The sequence below is a fragment of the Manduca sexta genome, chromosome 7 (genome assembly GCF_014839805.1).
Source record: "Manduca sexta isolate Smith_Timp_Sample1 chromosome 7, JHU_Msex_v1.0, whole genome shotgun sequence".
NCBI lineage: Eukaryota > Metazoa > Arthropoda > Insecta > Lepidoptera > Sphingidae > Manduca > Manduca sexta.
The window spans coordinates 12265237-12289871 of record NC_051121.1 but is presented as its reverse complement, the minus strand read 5'-3'; the positions used below and the strand labels follow the sequence as shown (position 1 = coordinate 12289871).

The 24635-nt window shown below is 35.8% G+C and overlaps 1 protein-coding gene across 1 annotated transcript in view; it reads right to left on the bottom strand.

Annotated features, from left to right (window-relative positions):
• LOC115449048 (allatostatin-A) overlaps positions 1-24428 on the bottom strand; it is a 53144-nt gene extending 28716 nt beyond the window's left edge. Inside the window, exon 1 of the mRNA XM_030176739.2 lies at positions 24298-24428. The gene's annotated coding sequence lies outside the window, so the exon portion shown is untranslated. The remainder of the gene's footprint in view (positions 1-24297) is intronic.
• Positions 24429-24635: the final 207 nt, after the last annotated feature.

Genomic DNA, 24635 nt, shown 5'->3' with positions numbered 1-24635 from the left:
AAGTTCAGAGAAAATTCCGTAAAATGTCGGCCACTAGTCGGTGTCAGTGTCGCAGTGTCGGAGTGTAATTGGCGTGATACTCCTAATTCAATACAGTCAGGCTTCGCTGAAGATTCGCTCTGCTGAATGAGCTCGCGCGTAATACAGGATTTTTATATTTTAAAATGAATCTAGTACTAATTTTAAATAGAGATAAATTAAGTGCTCTTTTTAAATGTAAAAGTTTTTATGTTTCTAAAATCTTCCGGGTTATTTTTAAATGACATTAAAATTATGAAAACATGATAAGTGTTAGAGCCAACGGCAGACACTGTTTTCATAGAGTATAGACTAACTTGACCAAGATAGTACTACTACTAATGTTTTAAAATTGTTGTGTAAAAGCACTCGGCGATTCTTAAATAATTTCCCATAACGAAACCTCTTTATAACAAAAATATCTTAACCACAGGGAGTGAGATAAGGGCAGGAGAGATTCCGAAAACACCATCAATTAACAGATTTATAGCATAATGTGTGAAATTTATATCTCATGTGAAGCTGCGTGCCACACACGAGCGGCGTCCGTCGCGGAGCTGACGACTCACGCGTGCGCGCCCGCTCGCCCGCGCTGTAACGAGCACGTTTGATTTACTATCACATACATCGACGCCATACAATTCTAATACTTATTTCGGTGACTTTATTTATGGTTTTCGGGGGTATTTATCATCGTGGCTGGCCGCGCGCCAATTTTCAAGGTGACTTGTCTTGTGGGTGTAGCTAGTTGGCGATATTATTTTTGCTTTTCCTATCGTATAAAATATGGATTGCTTACCAGGCACAACTAGGATAATAAAGTATATTCCATACAATGATAGTTGTAAGTTGTATTATAAAAACTTAAAACTTAGTAATTCTAATCGGAAGTTACAAAAAAAAAGAACAGAGCACAAGTGACCGGCACTTCTAAATTAAACTGTGTTATTTTTACTTAAAATTTTATCATCCACTTAGAAACTATATCTATTTCAAGACAGTGGGAGAGTATCAAGTTTGTATATATCGCAAGCTGCAGTCGGTGTAGAATGACTGAAGAAACAATAGCGAGACAAATGGCACCGACCGGTACAGATGCGGCCGAGTGACGCACGGACGTTGGACGTAACACGAGTCGGCCCGGGCTGTCCTACATGTGTGGAGCGTTGGGACAAATTATTTGTAGAATTACCAAAGATTGTAGGGCAAACTGGCTATTGTGTATCTGAATTCTTAATTGGCGCTGACTATTTGTCACCAGATTGACAGGTGGCGTAGTTGTAGTGCATGCGCGGTACGGTAGCACTCTGAGGTCCTGGGTTCGAATCCCGGGTCGTCGAGTTTTTCTGCTCAGTATCAGCCCGGCGTCTGGAATTTGTCCCCTATACGGCGATAGGCTTACCCCCTATTACAATGGAATGGAACACATTTAGCCAAAAGTGGGTGCCCTAGGTTGCGCCTTTGCATACCCCTTCGGGGATAAATGCGTGACGTGTGTATTTGTCACCAAGCCGCTTATGACAGGTGCGTCTGGAAATCTCTCCCGACGTTTCGACGACTTTGCAGCCTTCATGGTCACGGGGGGGACTGAGGTGTTGTTCATCCGTAAAGTCAAAGTCAAAGTTACAATATCTACCTACATTTTACAAATATACAACTTTTTAATTTTTTTTTGCTGTTGGTGGTCCGATGATCTGAACATAGGTTCGTCAGGGGACTTCAAGATGGGTGGGATGGGACTTCAATGATATTAATCAACAGAATATTTAGACGATGCGGTATTCATGTAGCACTTTGTTGCAATTAAATGAAGAACAGTGGATTGCTCAATCTAGAACGTATTGTGATACAAATGCGCAAGTTATTCTCAAACATTTGACCTTTACAGAGATCTATTCTTACGGTACAATGACAACAAGATATTCGATGGTGACATTTAGAAAAACAAACATTTCTAAAAATAGTCTGATTATTAGAAAAATATTTTATTGAGGCATTGATTTCTTTCTACATCTCAACTTGTTATAATTATTATATAGTGTGCCTTTTAAGAAATGAGATGATAGATATAAAAGTATTTCTTAGTATCATAAACATTAGTAGTGTTTTAATTAAATACGCCTACATAACAACAAAAAACTGTATAATTGTTTTACTTTGTCTCCTCACAGTGTACGCACAAACAATTGTTTACTTGCGTAATAGCCGGTTTTGTTATAAAAATGTGTGCTGTCGATATCCGCCAATATTATGTCCTGAGTACAATGGCGCGCGGCATGACGCGGCGCGGCGCGCGTCGGCTGCGAGTGACGCGCGATTGTCTCACCTCTATTCGCTGCTATTGTACGCCGAGTCATGTAATATGATGTAAACATTGCACAAAAGGACTGTTGTTTGCAGGTATGTCAGAGAGGTTTTGTCCTGATGGCATAATATTGGAATAACTGATGATAACTACAGATACCCCACGAACTACTTACTTGTTTAATCAAAAGTGGATAGTGATGTATCGAGGTTCCTCAAAGTACAAAAAATTGCGTTCTTTTGGAAGAATATATATTTGAAATGGCAATGTTACTATAAAGCCTAGCTTAAAAGGAAATACCTTATTGATACACTCCGCATTAATCCACAAGGAAAACAACAAACAATCCACAGGAAACAGGAAATTTTTGTACCATGAATTTATTACAAAAGAACACTCATATTCTTTCAATCCTTCGGGACGCAGCACGGCCCCATATTTCCTCTAACATTGAATTTTTACAAATTATAGACAGCGATAGTTAAACAAACTGTTCATGTCTCGAGTTCAATACTTCATAAGTAACCAAGTGTTAATTTATTTTTCATTATTACGTTAACAATGAATGAAAACATTGTGAGGAAATCTATATATCTGAGAATTGAGAGGTCTTTGTAATAATTTTGACAGTATGTGAAGGTCGCCAGCTGCTCTTACAATCAGCGTTGGATATAACCAAAGTTTATGCCCAGATACGATATAATATTAATATGAAAACTTTATTTATTCACAATCACTTACTTCCGCGTCACAATAGAGACGAGTCACGTTGGACCCAAATAGAGACGATTGGACCCAAATTATAATTTCCCCTACCACATGTATCTTCAAACTAAATCACTGGCACAAGTATTTGGCATACTGTGTTATCGAAACCAGCGCACATCTAGGTAAGCGATACATCGTCAACTAATATTGACTGTAGTTGTTTAACTCGCGGCATAGTTTTTAATCTCATCGATGCTTGTACAGTAAGATGATGGCGAGGCAATAACGCGTTATGAACCACGAGCCGCCAATAACCGATATGAGTTTTGATGTTTGCACGCCTCTTGCCTTGGCTCAGTTATAGTACTTGATGTTTTTACTCTTTTGGAAATTAATCTTTACAGTGTTTGCAATAGGATACAAAATATAAATATCGATACAGGAACTTGAATTTGGAAGCGAGAGACCTGGGTAGAAACCAATAGAAATCATGTCAATGGAATAAATAATGTTACTTAATTATCCGGGACTTTTTTATGTGATGATGAATGCAGTGCTCTTTGTGATTCAAAATTTTGAATGGCCACTGTTCATGGGCAGGCATCGAGTATTGGTTTTGTGAGTCCTATGTTCCATAACGATTTAGAAATAACTTTAAGTGTTTTCACAAATTATCTTTGTCTCAATATAGAACAAATTTTAACAACTATCCATTGGACGGCAGTTATTAATTATCATGCCAACATCCAGTTGGTCTAACCGAAGCTGTTCGATATATTTTTATTCCTGATAGCTCATAGTCCTGCCACTACCCGGAACTTGCAAGGAAACATATTTGTGCCAAAGCTATAACGGCTTTTCGGAGAACAATGCGCGGCCGTGTGTATGACAGCGCGTTTCGGACACACACCGATGCTAGTTCGCTTGGCTATTAATACACTATTTGCCTATTATTGTAATTTATAGTTTTTGTTGTTAATATTTCAGTTCAATGACGAACGTAGGTCAGGTTCGTGACGCTAGTACACGTACAAATACACATATGAATAGTTTAATATAATAAACAATAAAGGCGCATTAATGAAATAAACCTCGGACGTAATGACGTCATTGTAACAGGCCGCGGCACACTACACTACGTCAATAGATAACTGCGTAAAAATCCGTAAAATAACAATAATAATTAATAGCGCCATTAACGCACGTGCTCAGTTCGTCCGGTGCGCGAGCGGCGCGGGGCGTGTGGGGGCCCGGCGCGGGGCGGGAGCGGGCGGCGGTCACGGCGCGGCGCGACGTCGCGGCGACTACCGAGCCTTAATTAAATGTTTATTTGCGCTGTAAGAGTCGGGATGTTTGTGAACTGTGACGTAATGTGTGATGTTGTTTGTATGCAGTTGATTGTTTACTAATGAATCGTTGTGACTGGAACAGTCGTTTGTTAAGATAGGTTCATCTACATGACTATGAGTTTAGTCCGAGTTAATAAACAGTTATATTTTAAGTGCTATACTCTATAAGTGGAACGAAAGAGTTATTTTTTAAATATTATTCACAATTTGGACTTTATACATGCTAAAATACAATATTAACTTGCGGAAAAGAATAACGCATTCAATGGTTACCAAAGCAGTGTGCTAACAATCTTGACCAACGTATGACGTCGCGGGCTCTTGCTCCATTATACGTCAGGGTCTAATGGATAGCCATTCGGATACTTAACAATATATCCGGTTATATCTAGTTCGATGCTACAGCATACTCCCGTAGCTCTGTAGCTGCTTACACAGTGCGGTCTCTGCAAATGTGCGCGTGTCAATGTCAGTGTATGTGCTCTATAGCCACGCTCGAGACACGCGTCGAGTGTCACGCGCAAGCGACGTGCTGACCGCGACCCCACGGCGTCGGACATGAACCTGCAGGCCACCTTGATGTGTATCGTAGAGTTTCTCACATACATATACAAAATTACCCAATTATACTAATATTTTTTTTTATTAGGCGATATAGCTTTAAATAAATCTAAAAAAAATAAATATCTGTTGACGATCCGATCTACGCAAAAAGAGCTCACAGCGTTTTGAAGTTTTTGTCTTATAAACTTAATTAACGCGAAATGAAATGTTCGATATCGCAAATGTTAACTATTTAACATTTAAATGTTTCATTGTTATCCGATGGATTGAAGTGATTAGTGTGACGGCGGTCGGCGTGCGCGCGACAGGACGCTAACATTTAAACTTATGTTTAACTACAATAAGAGTTAATCGTGAAGTTTCGGCAGCGCCCGACCGCGGCCCGTCTCACCGCTGACCGCCGCCTCCACTGTCGAACACACAACCTCTGACCACTGATTAACTATACACAAAGTGAAGGTAATCTTGATAATGAACTTTATTATTACGAATATAAGGTTTATATTTTTTTAACCTCTTACAAAACTAAGTTATATCTTAAAAAGTCTATTGAAATTTTAGCTTCTTTAAAAATGAACTAGTCTGTTTAATTGGGTCTTATTTCATTTAATTTTTTTATAATTTTAATTTACGAGAAAATATTCTCTTGATTTTAATTTCCAATTATTTGCCCTGCTTGCAAAACCATACTACTAATTAGCAAATTATTTGTCGGCCGTGAAATAAAACTGTGTCAATATTACAAATTAATTATAATTATGGTAGAACGCAAGCAGCCACTCCATGTAAGAGTAACGTAGCATGCAAATAACTCGTAGCAACACACATGCTACGTATCGGAATATTACGTAGCACTGCACTTATTACGTAGCAAAAATGTAGTACCAAACGCTCATAACGAGTTCGTAGGCATCGTAGACAGTCAGACAGAACAGATTTTATTACTTGTCGTCGACGGAAACAACATAATGGTCTTATTTATTACTTATGTTCTTCCTCCGGAGAGATGACACAAATATATGATAATAAGTCTAGAAACATCTTATAAATGTCGCCTTGGTTGTAATCTGTTTATACTGATGATTTATTCATCGGAACATGAAAGATCTTTCCATTAAAAGCATAATATCGTTATTGTACTCAAGTATATCAATATCATTTCTATTGTATTTATAACAGTAACCCAGCAAACGAGCATATAGGTACTCCGAATGCTAGAGAAGTCATGGGTAAGTTGGCAGAGGAAGTTAAGGTACAGTAAGAGAGAATAACTAGATTATGCCCTTAGTAATCCTACTAATCGTAGAGAATACGCCAAATATATCCTCACATCAGGTACATGACGTTATTTTGGTATAGGACAGATAAATACTCTTGTAAATTTATAACATTAGTATGAAATTTAAATGTGTTTAAATGGTTTGCGTTTAGTTTCAACAATAGAGCACGAGTTAGCAATAGAAGTTGTTTTATTGTGTGCTATTTAGATATCTGTTTAAGATATTAAACTAATTCGTTATATTAATAGCTCCGACTGGAGCCCTCACCTCAGATTTATTTAAGTGGTTATTATCATGAATGATGTTCTTGTTCTGGCATACAAAACGAATTTATAATACCAGCATTTGATACCCATTTACTGTGAGAAATTATCCAGGGCAGTGGAATATGATAAATTTCTATTTTATAATATTTAAGATATTATAAAATATAATTTAATCCTATTCCACTACTATTTATTAATTATTTAGTATATATTACATTATTTTAAGATAGTAAAATATGATGACACAAGACACGTAATACCTTCGTCCACTGTCCCTTTATTGGAGTAACCGAGAAATTTCAAGTCCAAAGTAGTTAATAACAGCGACCTGTATTCGTCTACATAAACTGTTACGTGTATCTAGTCTCACAATGTCTACTGTTTGCAATTGTTGTGCTCGTTGTTCAAAAGTCTTTTCCATCCCAAACATTAAACGTTTTATAAAGCTTGTCAAAGCACACACGAATCTTTTATCACTTACTAGACACAATCATCCATGTTTAGATTTTGTTTTACAAAAAAACTTAAATAAAAATGTAAGTACAAGTTCAAATGATAGTATTTGGCATGTTTTTCCCGGGAACTGCGTTAATTTTCACGAGTAATTTCCCGCGGTGGCCGCGCGCGCCGGCCCGGTGGCAGCCCTAACTTCGTTAACAAGCGTTAATTGCAGTGATATGCGTCTGATATTAATACACGGAAACCGCGCTGATGTCGGCCGGTGCCGCAGTTTTACACATGATTAGTTTAACATGTGTATCGCAGTCGAATTCAGTATTTTAGTTTATTAGTGGCTAGATTGGAATGTAATAACACCCTTGGGGATGAATGTCTTAGTTCTCATGTAAGTTTTATAAGGAACCTAGATAGTGTCAAATCAGGTATGTATATGTGAAAATATATCACCCACACTAATGATCAATTTTCTATCCCAAAAGAATCACATTCACATATTCGAGGATCCCGCGAACAGTATAAAAGCTATACTAAAAATTGTAATGTGAGTTATTAGGTCGAGTTTAATAGTTAATTTTTCCAATAATTAAAATTCTACATTTTACAAAATTAGTGAATAATTTTATAATGTACACTCAGAAGCAATTAAAACTGACCGATTTGCCGTTACTAATTCCATTAGGAAGTGAACCGAATACGAACTATAAAATCGGAATACGGAGCTTTCTAAAAACGAACACACACAGAAATTTGTACAGAGAGTTCATTTTATTTAAACCTGCGCTAAATCTCCGGGGTTTCAAAACAAGGAATTACATAATGTCTCGCTATGTCTTAAACTTCTCTGCTCTTATTAATTAATTATAACTGAGTTATTGTTTGTCTATAAATGAAGTCGGCTGTCTAAGCGAATCAACTTTTTATATTTGGAATAGCGATTCAAAGACACATGACTAGTAATAATGCTAATAAGAAGAACGTTACCATTGTCAGCCAGCGATGAAGTTCATTGTTTTTATTCAATACGCGAATTTTGATTAGTGTAGAGTACGTGTTGTGATTGAAATTATGAAGACTCAGATAATTGCCGCCCAGCGATGAATTAATAACACGTCAATGTTTCACTTCGCGATATCTGTTTATTTAGCTTAATTGATTTTCAAATATTGCGTCGGCGATACAGTCGTGTTCGAATAACGTTATATTTGTTTAACATTTTTGCTTTAATTTAAAAATTAATATATATCGCTTAGACGCCATTTTAGCCCCTTTTATATACTTAATAGAAATAGTAAAGAGTTGAAATGAAATTCGTTAAATAATCATGTAGGCAATGAAAAGTATCGCTTAAGAAAAGTCAGTATATAAACAAAGAAAACAAAAAAACGATTAACATTAACTATCTTACAAATCTAATAGCTGGATGTTACGCTGTGAAATCGATGTGTTTTGGTGATAGATCTAAGCGAAGGAAATAAAAAATTTGATCATTTAAAAAACACGCGTGTTTTAAACGTGGGTTGTGGTTAAAGTCAATACTAACTCGCTCCCAATAACTTTTTATAGAAGTAGGTTTAGAAGTAGTTAATGTAATAGCGTTTGTTCTGCTTACGCCTTCTTCTTATTTGTCGATTTCTTCATGACTGAAGGTCGTGCCCGTTTTGGTAAGCCTGAGGTGGTGACGCTGACGAGCTGCTTCCGCTCCACCCAGTCTTGTGCTTATCTTAGAGTATACGTGAATGAGATTCCCATGACTATCCCTTAATACATGGCTTAATGTTTATATTGTTATATTAATTGCTTGGGTTTGGGAAATGTACCTATAGAGGTGAATAAATGGCAATCGAATGGTCATTCAGTTGAGAGCTAAAAGTTGCCGCTGAAGGAACCATTGTGAATGTGAGTGGGCTACTAAAAGCTTTACTGTGGAAACATTAAGACATACGGAGTTTTTTATTATAACTTTCTATTACAATATATTTTTTTACATATTTACAGTTCGCCTAATGAAAACACAACGACTGCTCATAGACGATAGGGACCAGAATCTATATTTCCTAGTGCTTAGATAGCTTCAATGTCCCATCTGAATATATTAGCATAAGGCAGTTATTTACAAAAAATATCTAAATACATATCACGCCTTTATTACCAGAAGGTAAACTGATGTGCAGCCAGGACACGCAACAACTTTTTGCCATATGTATTTCGTCCCTTGATGTCATAGGCGGCGAAACTATTGCCGTAATGGGCATAACTTTCGTACTCTGGGCTGATCCTGAGCAGAAAATCTCAATACAACTTTTCCCGCCCCAGGATTCGAAAGCGAGACCTCAGAATATTGGTACTATCCACGGAATAAAACTACGCAACCAATGCAGTCAAATAAGACAGTTACCAAAAATAAATCACTAGTACTCAGACAGATTGAAAGTAGACTTATCCAAATGCCTTTTTCACTCCCGAGGCGACGTTGGTTTTTATCGTCTTTTTATAAAAACACGAAGATTCTCCGCGATGTTTGCTTTGAAAGGTCGTCTTTACAAAGATAGTGTGGACGCAATATGCTCGGTTTGTACAGCCCCAAAGTGAGTGTTCAATATTCACTTGCGGCCGCGGGACTCCACCGACCCACAGAATTATAATGACATCGGCGGCCAATAACGTGCGAGGACAGCGTGTACCCTCGAGGGCGGAGGGCGAGAGGACGATAGGACACAGTGATACATGTTATGAAAGCAGCTCTTGTGAGTGAATTCATGACGGATATACCCAAAGGAATAGGTAGAGAGGCAACTAGTGTATTTCGCAGAGCGTCCCATCAACCGTCCCAAGGCGTGATGATATGGTCGTGACTAAATAAACACAATGGCGAACAAAATGCTCTGAATTCAGTTCGGAAATTGAACTCGTGTTTTCCCGTTATACAGTCAGTTCAGCGCCAGTTGCGCCTGAGTAATTTTTAAAAATGACAGAATTAATGATAATTTTTGCGCGACATATAGCTATAATACGAATTCCTGATAGATTAGAATCACATGCCATATTTACACTGGCTTTAATGTTCTTGAAACAGGAACATAACAGCTTGCACACTGCAGCTTCGCAAAATATATACATAAAATGTTGTCTCGGTAAAGTCGGATATTCTTGCAAATCATTAAAAATGTTATATTTTTCAATGAGATTAAGTTGACACTTAAGAGTGATTGTTTTGTCTGCGGCTACAAATATGACGTCACACCCTCAGCGAGACACGCGACTCTATCAATTTGCAACGAGATGAGCGGAGTTCCTGCGAGCTCGGTGTCGCGGTGTCGGCCGCCAGCAAGTTGGATCCGCTTATATATTCATGAGACAATCTGCGCTCTCCCTGCGGCCGCCCGCGGGTCCGCCGAACTAGTCACAAATCTTTTAAACTTTCCTAACTCACCCATTCGCTGGCTTATTGAATATATTCTTATATATTTTATACTTGGTTATGTGATGATGGTCTAGCGGAGAATGTAATAATGTGCTGAGATTGAGGTCGCGGATTCAATCCTAGCACTGGAACTGAGGCAAAATAGTAACTGAATATTTGAAGTATGTGACTGCAATTATATGTACTCGTTTATAATCAACGAATTTCTGCAACATAAGTTATAAGTATAAAATATAAGTTTTGTGAATACATGGTTTGTAAAACGAAAATATAAATAAATTTGAATGGAGGTGAATAATATATTACGCAGTAGCAAACGATAATATGCACAATAGGAGTAGTTGATTTGATATCTGTTTCTTTACTTATTGTTTTGACTAAACTTGTCAAATTAAAACTTATATGCATAACATTTGCTAACTTCATCAATAAAGGAATTTCGTTTTATTGCAAGTCATTACTTCATACATTTTCGTATTTTAATTTTGTGTAGAAAATGAGTAAGGAAAGAAATAAACTTAACAAGGAGATTGTGACGACGCGGCGAAGCAACAGGCGAGTTTAGGAAATGAAACGGCGCACACGAGGCACGTGGCGGCCAGATGAATTTTTAAATTTGACTAGCAGTTACCATTTATGTTGACTAACATATATCAAAAATCAGTATAGTCTGTATATTGTTTAGGAATCGCCTAGCTCTGCGTTATCAAAACGGTTTTTAGAATCGATTCAGTTGATCCATCTCCTCCTCATAGGATACCTCTCCTTTTCATAAGATTATTGTAAATAAATACAGATGTTTACCAGTTATAAGTTAGTTTATTGCATATTTAAGTCGTGTAATGTAAGGTGCGGTCGGTGAAGGGCGGCTCTTGCGGGAGGGTGTGCGGAAGGGCGGAGGGGGCTCGGGTCAAGTGTCGCGGCTCGCGAGCGGTTCTTCGCCACATCTCACGCTGAGAGCGCGCAATCAACCCTAAACAGGCTTTTGAGTCACGGTTACAGCGATGCGGGATCATCCGCGAGTACAATATCGCAGCTAAGGTATAGTTTCAACAAATGCGTACTTCTGTTACATAAGTCCACGATTTTATAGCAATCTAAGGGTTAGATAGAGGCGCAACTAGCATGTTCAGTCTGTGGCGAATGGTAAGTACTAAATACGTTTAAATTACAAATCACTTCATGGATTAGAAAAGTCTACTATCCAAAAATAACACGGCATACCTGAAGGTAAGCTACATCAACTTTATAATATTTTATATTAAAATTTGTCATTCATAAAGATATGTTTTTGTAAACCATTGACATCGCGAGCGATAAGTGGATATTATAACGAAAGACTTCAAATAATTCTTTATACCAACTAGCGCATAAAACATCTGGAGTGAAAAACTCAATAAAATTTATACAAAAAACTTTCTTAACCGCTAGTACATTAGTATTCGAAACGTAACACTTCAATAGAAAGCAAGGAATTCATCTCCGTCGCGTACAGTCAGGTTAGAAAGTGTCTGTCACACAACTTTCAATAATATATCAGGCACACGGACAAGAAAAAAAAAGTTCTCGCTGAGAGAAGTTAAAAAACCACTCACGATTGAGAAACAAAAGTTGTATCAATTTGTCGGATGTGGAAATGAAAATGTGTTTCCAGTCATGCAACAGGGTGTCGCTTGCGGTTGGTAAATTTAAATTGCTCTCGTATGAACGCGTTTGTGTGGGCATTGCCTAAATGTGTGTCTGTGCCGCCAACCAGGCGGAAGGCGCTATGGTACAGTTTGAAGGACACTAAGGCCGGTGCGGCGTGATTCATAAGCATTATGAGACTGAACACTGTCGCATTAAGTAACGAGCGCACTGTGTCAGTAATTCACAGTTGTAGATGGTATGCCTGGGGTCTACTCCCTGTTTTGAATTTTACTTATGGAACTTCGACCACGTTAAATTCAATCAAGGAATTTTAAAACCGATCTGTCTATAACTTGCCGCAGCGCCCCGACTCCAACGTGACGTCTGAAGTTTCCACAACAATATAGAACAACAGGTTTATTAAAAGTTATCGGCACTGAATCCAATTAACTGATTTATAAGTTTCTACAAACTGCGAGTTAATATTTAAATGTATTTGAATATCAGTCGTCGAGCGATTAAAGCGATCACAATTTATTCTAGAAATTATTTTCAAAACCACACGCTAATTTACTTTATACTTATAATCTTTAAATTAACCTTATTACGAAAACACATGAAGCTGGCAGATTATGGAATACAGGGAAAGATACGATGCTTGTAAACGGTAAATATGAACCTGTGTAATTTACTGGCTACTATACACCATGCAATTATGTCTTCCAATTAAACAATCTTCTAATAGTATCGCGTATTTCATTATAGCTTTACGCGCTCTCCCTTCGCTTGTCTGTTCATGCAGTAGTTCACTTGTCACGGTAATGACTCTGTTCAGTGTTGAGAACGTTAACTTGAGACGTGGAGCGGCACCGCAACTGATGCGATAATAACTCGTTAAACTAACTAATAGTTTGTATCACACGACACCAGCCAGAGTGTATCGTGGCTCCAACGATACACTTACACATACTTAAAAATAGCCAGTTATTTTATGTCTTAATGCTTTGGTTCTGTGAGTGTGGTTCGGATACGAACCGTAGGGTTTAGGATTCGATTGAGTTAATTCTGAAAATTCTTTCCTATGCGGTTTTATTACTATCCGTGAGTGCTTTCACAGATGTTGACAAAAGCTAACTTTATAATCTTTGAACAATAATCTTATAAGCGATCTAAGAATAGAAATATAACAAGATCGTATCTCAGAGAGCGTTTGAATACGCTCACTTCCTGAGCTGTACGCGTGCATTGTTCGCCGGCGGATGCAACCTTGATCTCGGCGCAACGGAGCGGCGGAATGTGGCGGATATCGCGCCGCGTGCAGAGCGTCGCGGGGTGGCGGGGGCGCCCGGGGCGGCGGGGAAGGAAACCCAACGGAACTTGGTTTAGACACTATCTGCGAGAGAGTGTCGTCGCCGCGGACGAGTCGTATGCACTGGTGTGGGAATAAAACTTGTCAGATTTTAAACTAACCGACTATCTTTTGTAATGAAAAGAATGGAAATCAAAACCATAACCTTACTTTTCGTAGAATACACTGTCTATATACCAACGAGACGATCTGTGACATATAAAATCCGTTCTGAAATGGCACAGCAAGTTGTCGTTTACTGTAAAATACAATACTCATACGATAGAAATAATAGGTCCCTCGCTTCACACAGTTATTCTCAACTTTGTAGCGCGTTGTTTTCTCGCCTTTTGTTCGCTCTCGTGCGGTTGTTTTTTTAATAAACTGCGCGCGCCCCGCCGCGGTCCCCGCGCGGAAATGAACACAGATATTAGCTCATATTGGCTCATATACACCGTAATCACCAGATTATGGCAAATGAAATGTCGTAAACATGCGATCGCTTTCATTATTTCTGTCCACCCCGCTGGGGTGAGGCGTTATAGAAGCGTTACATTTGTTTTGATTTGAATAACATATTATGGTGAGAAAAAGAAGGTGTACTTAAGCTGAAATCAATGAGGTGCCGCGTTTAATTTCTGGGAATTAAATAAATTGGTAAAGTTTAAAAAACATACATGTATTACCCGCCTTATTGGACGGTAACAATTTGAAGTGTTTATAGCGCCTATGGTACCTGTTTATAGGTAGATGCAAATATTAATATATAAGAAGGAAAGTATTTTATGATACATATAAAATCATAAATTTCCCAAGTTAGAGAATATGCCACTTAAATAGACTTATAATGTTTATCAGTCCATTATTTCAAAAGGCCTCTAGATATTTTGGGTAACATTCGAGTACTCTAACACACACTTCAGGCGACACTTCGGACCACGTAAAAGTTAAGTTATGACAATATTACCGGCGGAGAGGTCGCGGCGGGCGCGTGTTACTGTACCCTCACGATCGTCCGCGCGTCCGCCCTTTTACCTTCCGCAAACACTACATCTGTCTGCGGTCTTATAGTCAGAGACAAACAGTTTTAGTAGACACAAAGTTTCGCGACTGTATTATGTAAATTTTATTTTTTCATAAAATTAATGATTTATATTTAAAATAGGTTTTGTGAGTTCAGAGAAACGAGATACTCTAAGAAACTACTGATGTAATTCTAAAAAAATATGTATTCGTGGCAGCTATATATAAGTCAGTTCGAGAAAAGCAATATTATAGAGTCGTAGACAAATGCTAATCACTAAATATAACTAAGAATTATACTCCTACAATCTCTTTCCTTATAATAAAGATGATCCGGGTTTCTTTAATTTTATTTTAAAAATACAAACACATTAACTATTACAACCGCACGACCGGCTGGCTTCATCAGCAATTTCCTAAAATCTTCTATCGTAAAACATTTATCCTGTATGTTGAACCAATCTCGACACATGGCGTACGAAGCATGAGCGTATCATTACCATCGCGGGGCTGCGGTGAAATGATAAAAAAATAACTAGCATTCGGCACGTTTCAGTGATCATATTACGAAGATTGGTGTGTAGAGTGTTCGCGTGTCAACACTAGGCGAGATGTGAGGTGACACGGCACGTACAGCAAGAGTCACGTGTCTCTACCAAATGTTACAGCCGCACTATTAATGATTAAAGGCTTTTACGTCTACATATATTGTACGGGCAAGCACGTACAAATTGTATCATCAGTATTTTACGCCGTTTGAATTGTCATAGTATCATAATATTGTCCAGTCAGTTCGCATTCGGTCATCAATCATTCCGCGCGTACTCATTATCATTGTATCAAAGTATTTCAATATATCAATTAGCTTTTACAGCCAAAATTAAAGCTATATCGATATCTTCAAGTTGATACAGGAGATAAACCTATAAGATATAACCTGATCGCATGTCAAATAAATTTTGTTCTTATTGGATAATATTCGGGTTTTATCCAAAAATTGCGTCGGATTATAATTGATGTAAGATTTTGTGAAACATTAGTAAATCGTATCTTGCTACAGACTAAATTGAGTACGAAATCTGATCTGACGAAATGCCATAACATAAACTCTACATTTTTCTCTTTGTATTTTTCCGTACAAAAACTATTAAAACATAAGGTTTAAAGTGAGATGAAGTTCAAATTAACCGCGGTAGCGAATACCCACGATATGACTCTTTAGTAGCAGATAATCTATGACAAATGTGATGCTTTACCACGCTCTTTGACTTCTAGTGCTTTAATCCGTTCGTAACAACCACGAGTTTAGGAAGCTTTTGATATCCGTGAAGATATTTCATATTAGTTTTTGCTAAGTACTCTAGGCTACATTAATATGCTAGCAAATTTCTCCACGAGCTACTCTATTTTTTGTATTATAAACGCGTGAAAGTATTTTTATAATAAAAAAAATCTCTCTATGCTTTTCTAAAAGATAATCTCTGTATTAATCCACGACTTGCTTTAATCACATTTTTTATCGCCATGGCAAAGTCTACACCTCATGGTAACCTCGACACAAATGATAAATATTATAACAGTAATATATCTATATCATTAAAATCCATACAATGATTAATACACGAAGTGCTAACAGACATTCGACTATATTATATACGTTCATATACTATATATTTATTTTAATAATATACGTGATAATAATGTTGATTGCGTTGACATTTCTGTTTGTATTTAACAACAACTTATTGGGACTATTTATTAACCCAGTTGTATGTCTCTTCCGAATAAAATTAATTGATTTAGAAATAAAAAGCGACAAAGCGTAGACGGAAAAGTTTATATGAAAAGGATATTTGAACAGTAATATATTGGCGGAAACATTGCAGAGAGTAAATACTAATAAAATACAAAATGCTTTGAAGTACAGACGTCTGTCCCGTATCTGTTCCTCCGCGTAGAGCGACGCTCTGAAGTCGCGCCCGTCTCGGCGGCGGCGCTGATCCTATTATCACGCAGCCTCCCATTGTGGCCACCGATGCGGGACACGCGCTAAGCTTTTAAACACACACTGAGCTCTACTGTAGAGCAATTTAAAAACTAAACTGTGTCGTGGTTGTTCACAAATTATACTTTATTGAAAAACTCTGCTTGCTTGTACGTAGAGTCAACCTATATATTTGTTATTCGTTATAAAATATTGAGAGTTGCATTCAAGATGGCTTGTTTTGTTTTAGAACAGATGAGTTGTGTGAATAATTAAAATGGCGGAAAAATGGCAGAGAACCTATTGACCTTTAAAAATAAAAAATTAAAAGCTGAAATTTGTAAAAGTACAGCTCTACCAATTATGGATATTAGATGTAGTTTATTGAAAGTGTTCAACATTTCATCTCTACATGGTACACTATATTATTATGGGATAGGGGCACTCTTTAATGATGAGACGGCTTACGCCTTTCGTCTCGAAAGGAAGAAATCAAGTTGTTAATCTTCATAAACTTTTATAATTCTTGTTTGACTTTCTCAGATATTCGTTTAGTCGATACTAGAGAATACATCATCAGCAGCTTCATGAGATTTACTGCTAAATATGGGTCTCTACTAAAGAATAAATACTTGACCAGAAAAGTAATCATTGTGTGGTGTACGGGTAGAATTGAACTCACGATTTTCTCGCTCTTTGTAATACGAGCAAGGTTATTTATGCTATTTATAATATAGGTGATAATTTACATCTATTTTCGTATTACACATTAAATCGCTGACACTGATCACGAGTGTGATCGTGTTACCGCGCATTACAAATAGTAGTCATTAATTGATGGTCAGCATTTATTATAGTTTGGTTGGATCGTATGTCGCTATGTCGGCGTCTGTTGGTACGATGAATGGTGCCACGTCGCTGTTTGATATAACATTGGTTTGCTATGTAGAGTCTATTATAGGTGTGTGTTGGTTATAAATGGCTTGCTTGGAATAGTCATCGTCATATTGTTCTGACGGATAAAAATGTTCAAGATGCAATAATGTAATTAAGATAAGCACAGAACGAAGAATCTGTAGTTGGTCTTGTTACGTGAAGTTCTAAGTTGTTAAGAAATGAAAAAGTATTGTTCTCTTTTTGTATGCTAAGGTTGCCTAAAACTAATTATAGTATGTAATTTCAAAAACAGCTCTATTTATTATAAGAGAAGGATGAATCGTAAAGTAAGTCACTTTTTTTATTATTTAACGAAGGCATATATATATAGAACAAAATCATTATAAACAATACTTAAGCATTAAATTACATTAAGACTAGATTTTCTTCATTAAACCTATGCCCTTATTAAAATTAAACTACGGAAAACACTACAAGAAACCATTAACAACATTATATCTGCATTTACTTAAGTAAGTTATATAAAGGAAAAATAAAGTAAAATAAATATAAATATACTAAAGGAAAGTAATATTCTTGTGTAAAAGAAAGCAAACATAATGACACGAAATATTCATAATTCACAGGAATCGTCGTTTGTATTACCACGTAACAAGCGCGCTGTAATCTGTATCTTCTACGAGATGTATTACTGTATACAGGTCGCTTGGGACAAGTCACTCGCCGTAACGCGAGGCGCGTCGGACGTCACTGAATAATGAAGCCTTCAGTCTGTAAACTGCTCCGTGCGGGTATAACTCGATTATCATGTTGTGCGCATTGTTGTTAAACAATATTGAGTTAGACGATGTTGTATAGCATGCTCTTTAGCAGTATACTTATGTTAACGAAAACATTGGTGATGTCTATTTGTTCCAAAAATCTGACATCTCCGAGATCCTGGGTTCGAATCCCGGGTCAGATAAAATTATATTTGGGTTTCTCTGCTCAGTATCAGCCTTGTGTCTGGAATTAGTGCCCGATATGGCGATAGACTCTTCCTCTATCACATTATAGGACAGAACACACTTGGCGAAAGGTGTATAAGGAACGAATAAAGTTTATAATACAGAAGTTAATATATATATTAAACGTTATAATATATCTTACACGCAGCAGTTGCACATGGCATAGATCTGAACAATAATTAAGTTACCAGGCCGCCATGAGTATTAGGAACTACAGGTGAATTTAATTACAGAAACCAGACACGTTATGGTTGTGAAATATACAAGGCTGCGTTTATAATTATCTCGTAAGTATGGATAATGTGGTAATAAGAGCTCAAGTAGTGCAGGATGAAGACGTGTCTGCCTCACTAACGACTCCTTTAGCGGAACAGTACAAAGGTAATAAGGAGTACATTACGCAGCTCGAGAGCGGTGCGCGCGTTAATTAATTGCAATTAAATTGTAAGAGCGAGTGATTATCGTTTATGTGTTCATATTTCAGAAACCGTTTGAGATATGGTTTTATATTTTCAGCAATATATTTAAAATTGGCGTTATCTGTGATATATGGGGCATACACGATCTATTTGTTGAGACTCAGTGTAGCAATGATAGGTAGAAAATTAACATGCCACATGTGACGGTGTGATAAACCACAAAATACAAGGATTTTACTAATTTATATGAATTAATTCACCATTATGACGAACCGCACAATATTGACTACAATATATTTTTTTATTACCAAGCATAATTTAATTAAATAATAATTCAATTCCAAAATATAATTTACATTTTTGATTGCATCTGGTGCGACGCAGTAAGGTATAATGTCTCTTGGAATGTCGTCTCACAATAGAGACACGGGGCGGCATGTAATTATCTTGTGTATTGTTTACGAGATTGATCTAATCTAGGCGTTTTGGTTGAAATTAGCATCCAAATCTAAATGTAAATACGTTGCGAGGGCAAACAGCGGTGTAAGCGTTGTCTACACCGCCGCTCAGTGTCCGGGCCGTGGACGTACCGTGCGCTCTCAGTTATTACTTATATCGAGAATACCATAATATTAAAATATTTCTTATGATATGTGAGTTTGCTTTTACCAACTTTTTGAAGCTTATTTCTTATCGAAATCAGAGAACATTGATCTGTTTAACTGTTCATGACCGGAGGTGATTACGTGAGTTATTAGAGTGATACTAAAATATTAGCACGTCTCCGTCCCCGGCCGGACCCTGCTCGAAGGCATGAGTGAAGATTTATATTATAATCACGGAGAAATTTGCATGCGGACAATCGGACTGTACCTGACTCCTTGCTCTGACAGTCTACTGTCTTTGTTCCGAGTGATCGTGATGCATAACTTAGGGTATGGTCTCTCTCGCCTTCACGCAGACTGTCACGTCGAAATTACTTAATTATAAGTTTACAGATTACTAGATTAACTGTGCCTTAGTCGGAGTGAGTTGATGCATTGTAAATGAATAATAGTTATATTCCAATGTGTTCAATTAAGTAGTCAATTCATAATAAGTTATCAGCGGCCATTTTTTTGAGACACATTTGGTTTTCTATTACTGAAAGTATTTTGGGAACCGGTTAAATGCTGTCAAAGATTATCGTATACAAACGTATTTATAAAAATTACTGATTAATTTATTACTTTTTACGAGATTGCCTGAGCCAAAACCACTCTTTGAAGAGAGTTAATGGCTTTGTAAAATTCATTATAATTTACGAAATATTTTCAGAAATTATTACTGTAAATTATATTATTATTTGAGTTGTTTATTTAGCAAGTAGCTTAATCTGTATTTTACTTTTTGAATTTTGTTTTTTTTTTATTTACTTGTCACAGATTTATTATTTTCACTTTAATAATAAATTGCAAATGAATAACACGTTGTCCTAAAGATGTATGAAATACAATTCATTTGATAAAAAAATGTTGCGAGTTTTTTTTGCCGTTAAATAAGACTGTATTTTATTCCATACTGACAATTTTGAATATTATGTTATTGATAAGGACATACCGGTCATAAGAGTTACTCAAAATAACTTATGAAATATTTTTAGAAATCACCTATGTTCGTTGAATACCTTTTCGGGATTAAATTTTTTCAACAAAATTAAACAACAATTGATTCTATTTCCGTATTTTTAAATTTTGTTGTAGACAGCGACATTCGTATCCAAAGTCTAACATTAGGATTAATGAAAGTGATTGATATTGTTAATATTCAGTGGTTATGATAAATATTGATATTCGTGAAAGTATTTTTATATGTATTGTATGGAGTTGTTTGTATAATGTAATATTGTGAACTTATAAAATATATTGCTACTATTACCATAGCGTATTCTTGTCCGATATTTCGGATAATATTATCATCACAACATATTGTATCATATCATTCTTGTGATCGTTTAATATTGATGTATAATATTATTATGACAATATCAATAATTCCTATTGATAATCTGTATCTATTTTAAACGAACCCCAAAATTACCATAAAATATATAATTGTGCGAAAACCCTATAATAAATTACGTTTTTTTTTATTTGAAAGTATCTTATTCCTTCTCTTTTGTGTGTAATTTTCATTATCATATAAAATTTAGTTATGAAAATGAGCATTTTCCTATGATTTTACCTTAAGATTTGATATATATACATATTTATAAAGAATATTTAATAATAGCATGAGTAATATCTCGAAACATGAATCATTATACTTCAAAGTATGGAATTCTTCATGCCCGCCCTCATTCTCTGCACCGAATCTACAACTACATGGAACAAAAACAAAAAGAAAATCCAAACTTGACCGACGTATTTGTAAAAATCTTAATATACTTAGTAATATTAACTGTTACTTTCCACGATAGTTTAAAGATATCGATTTTCATTACCACATATAAATTCTATATTCTTGTAAATTATTTTTATTCTTTTTTAATGTACTAAGAGACAAATTAAAATATCGAATAGTCATCGTATTTGGTTTTAATATTTATTATTTAGTCAAAATATTGATTTCGGTAATAATTACAATATTAAAAAATATATATTAATAATCGTTATCATATTTTTTTTATTAAAAAATCGATGTACTTTGTTCTAGTTTAATTATAGCTGTATTAATTAAACAAGCGTGTAACTCTATGCGTAAAGTTTGTTCATCCGATAACGATGTGTCGTAGCGGCTACGGCGTAGACGAAGTAGCGCTTTCTGACTTGTTTGTTTTTACCTTTTGTAGTTGAGATCACACGGAACAAATTGTTTACAACTTACAGCCAACAGTGGTATCACTGAAAACAACTAGAGGAAATTGAGTACTCGTAGATTTAACTAAACGTAATAAATACCTTTAGATATTGCATTTCAGTTTCAAGACGATTTTAATAACAGATTTGACTATAGTAATTTGTTACTGATGACGTATTATATGATTTATATTAAACTACATTCAAAAGTCAACATTAATTTCAATAAATCTTGTTATAAAAGTTTGGATCGTTATACAGTTCGTATGTTTACATAGGTGTCTTCACTGTTTAGTTTAACTCATATACGATATATAAGCTTTTAATGTGCTGAGTTATCACTTCAGAAGTTAACCGTACTGTACAGAAACATTAGCGATCCTTTTATGCTTTCGTTCCGAGGACGAATCCGTTTCAATAATTTTGCGACTCATTTTCTGGGATTCACTTTTAATACAATTATAAATTAGTTTTCTAATAAAAGTTGAATGTAGTTAAAATCATGATAAAACTGACTTTGACATTTTTAAGCTTTGCACGGATAGTTCTTGCTTTGGAACAAAAGATTTCAACGAGTTAGACTCGTGAGTTAAATACTGGATCTAACATGAGAATACTAGTTCTAGTGCTTTCTTATTAACAATCACAATTTTTAATTGAATTTTGTATTTGACTCGATAACAACAACGGAATTTAGAAATAATATTTTGTTTAGGTATTCAGAACTAACGAATAATAAAGTAGTTTTCAAAAGGTTCTTTTTACAAACACATTATAATATGTCTCTTCAAAAATATTGAATAAAATATAAACCTAAATTAATAAGAATTCGTTCCACGAAGGACGTCACCCTCACTGATAACGATCTCCCGATAACATCGCCGTCGCAACGACCCAACGATGCTCCACTGAGATACACTCGGGTCTCTACAGCCCCTCCACTCAAGCCGCGATTAAACATTAACCAGACTCTACATTTGTGTAACAGATGTGTTGGCAGAATATATATTTTTGATACTGTAATCATCGTCAGTGATTTGAATCATGTTATTTGCTATCTAAAAAGAATGTTATTTAACGATTTATTGTTATTTTTATAACCATTTATATATAGCTATATGCTAATTTTATAAAGTTGTATTTTGTATTTTGGTAGAGTAAGAATAATATACTCCAAATATAAATTTTGATGTCCACGATATAGGCATAGCCTAGCGTGGACATCGTTGTTAATTCTTGGAATTTTTGTAATTTTTAGTAAATTACTTTATATCTTATATTATAATAACACCACCATGTGTTCAGTCTCTCTAAAGTCACCATAATCACGCTGTCCGCTGTAATAATTATAATTACTGTAGTATACACTACAATAACCGGCTGCACAACTCGTATAAGCTTGGCTTATTACGCTTTATTTTTGTGACGATGCATGAACTTGCTGGGGTACATAATTGACAATAAAGATTGTGAAATAAAACTTCTAGTCAGAAACCTCTATATTTTCGCTGTACAGTGTTGGCAGTCTATAGAGGCGTATAGTATTTTGTGTCCCGTGCTGTCATCGGATAAACAGCTGTAATTAATCATAACAACAGCTCTTAATAAGCTGCATTGCACGCACGGAGAAAAGAAAAGACTGCGTTATAATGACTTGCCATCGTTATGAATGACTAACACGCGAGTACACATAGAGGCAAATTTAGATTTTTTTTCTGTTGTAACCAATTTTTTAGATATATTAGAACGATATTTTAAGTTATGTAAAATCTAATGTGTTTTTATTTATATTATTATAATTTTGGGTTAAGAATTTTTGTGACGAAAATTTATAAAATTATTTATAAAATTATATTTCTTTTAATAATAAAAATCAAGTTCAGAACTGAAATCATTATTGAGATCTTAGCTCGAATGTTAAGATCTCAATAATGATTTCAGACTCTTTCGTAAATATTCAGTAGGTCGGCCGTAAGGTTTGTTAAGTTCAGTCGTTTTTCAATTCAATATAAAAGGTTTAATAAAAAATGTAAATGAGCGGAACTCCTGCAAGTCAATATTGTAAGTCAGTTAAAAACTTCGTTTTATTTTATTATGGGTTTTGTTCCAACACCCTTAATCAAGCAATTTAAACGAAAGCATGACTGACCATCGAGACAGTTGATTTAAAACGGTTAAATTATTCATTTAAACTATTTTCTTTGAATCCCTTTGATTTCAAGCTTTATAGTTTTTTTAGAAATATTGAAAAGGCTCTGAAGTCGCTCTTTTAAAAAAAGGCGTGTCGAAACTTCTTGGATGTGAATAGGATTTATTTTGGGGCCAACCTCTTTATATTTGTAATACTTACTTCTAACATATTATTATATATTTATGCTTTCGATTTCACCGTAGCAAAAACAGACTTATACATTAAAAACAAGATAAACAAATAACGTGTAATGTTTCAATATACTTTTAAGATTAAAGAAAAAATTACGTCCATACTTTTAATAAGTTCTACCGTAAAAAAATCATAATATGTATAATCAATCATAATCGTGTAATCATAATCGAGATTTAATAAAAAAGTGTAACTTTTATACTTTATGAATTATTTAGCAGTTTTAATCACGTAATATAAAATATTGAATGAAAATAATGGTTATTTCTCCTAGGTCCGAGAAAATTATTAAAACTTGCTATTTACTCTTTTTTTGGGTATAAAAAAAGTTTTGTGTCCGTCGTAAAACATTCTGAAAGTGAATAGCGATACGAAAAACTAATGTATACAAAAGACTAACCTGTATTGTTGCGTAGAGTCGAGTTAGAAAGAGTTGACGCGCTACGAACGGCGAGTTAGAGCTCGTAGCAGAGTCGGTCGTGAGAGAGCGTAGAGTCCGGCCGCGACGTGGCGAGCACAGCCGTAGCACTGCCGCCGCTGCCGCGACTCCACTTTATATACTAAGCACCTCCCAGAGGCGTTGGGCGGCCGTGACGGCGCACCGCCACCCACACGCGCACCACCGGAGCTTAACATCTACCACTTCTGCTTAAATAATATAAAATATGGCACTGATAAATTAAATAAAAAGTGCGGGTTGATAAAAAGCTCATAAAGTGATACCGCGCCGATCGCCGC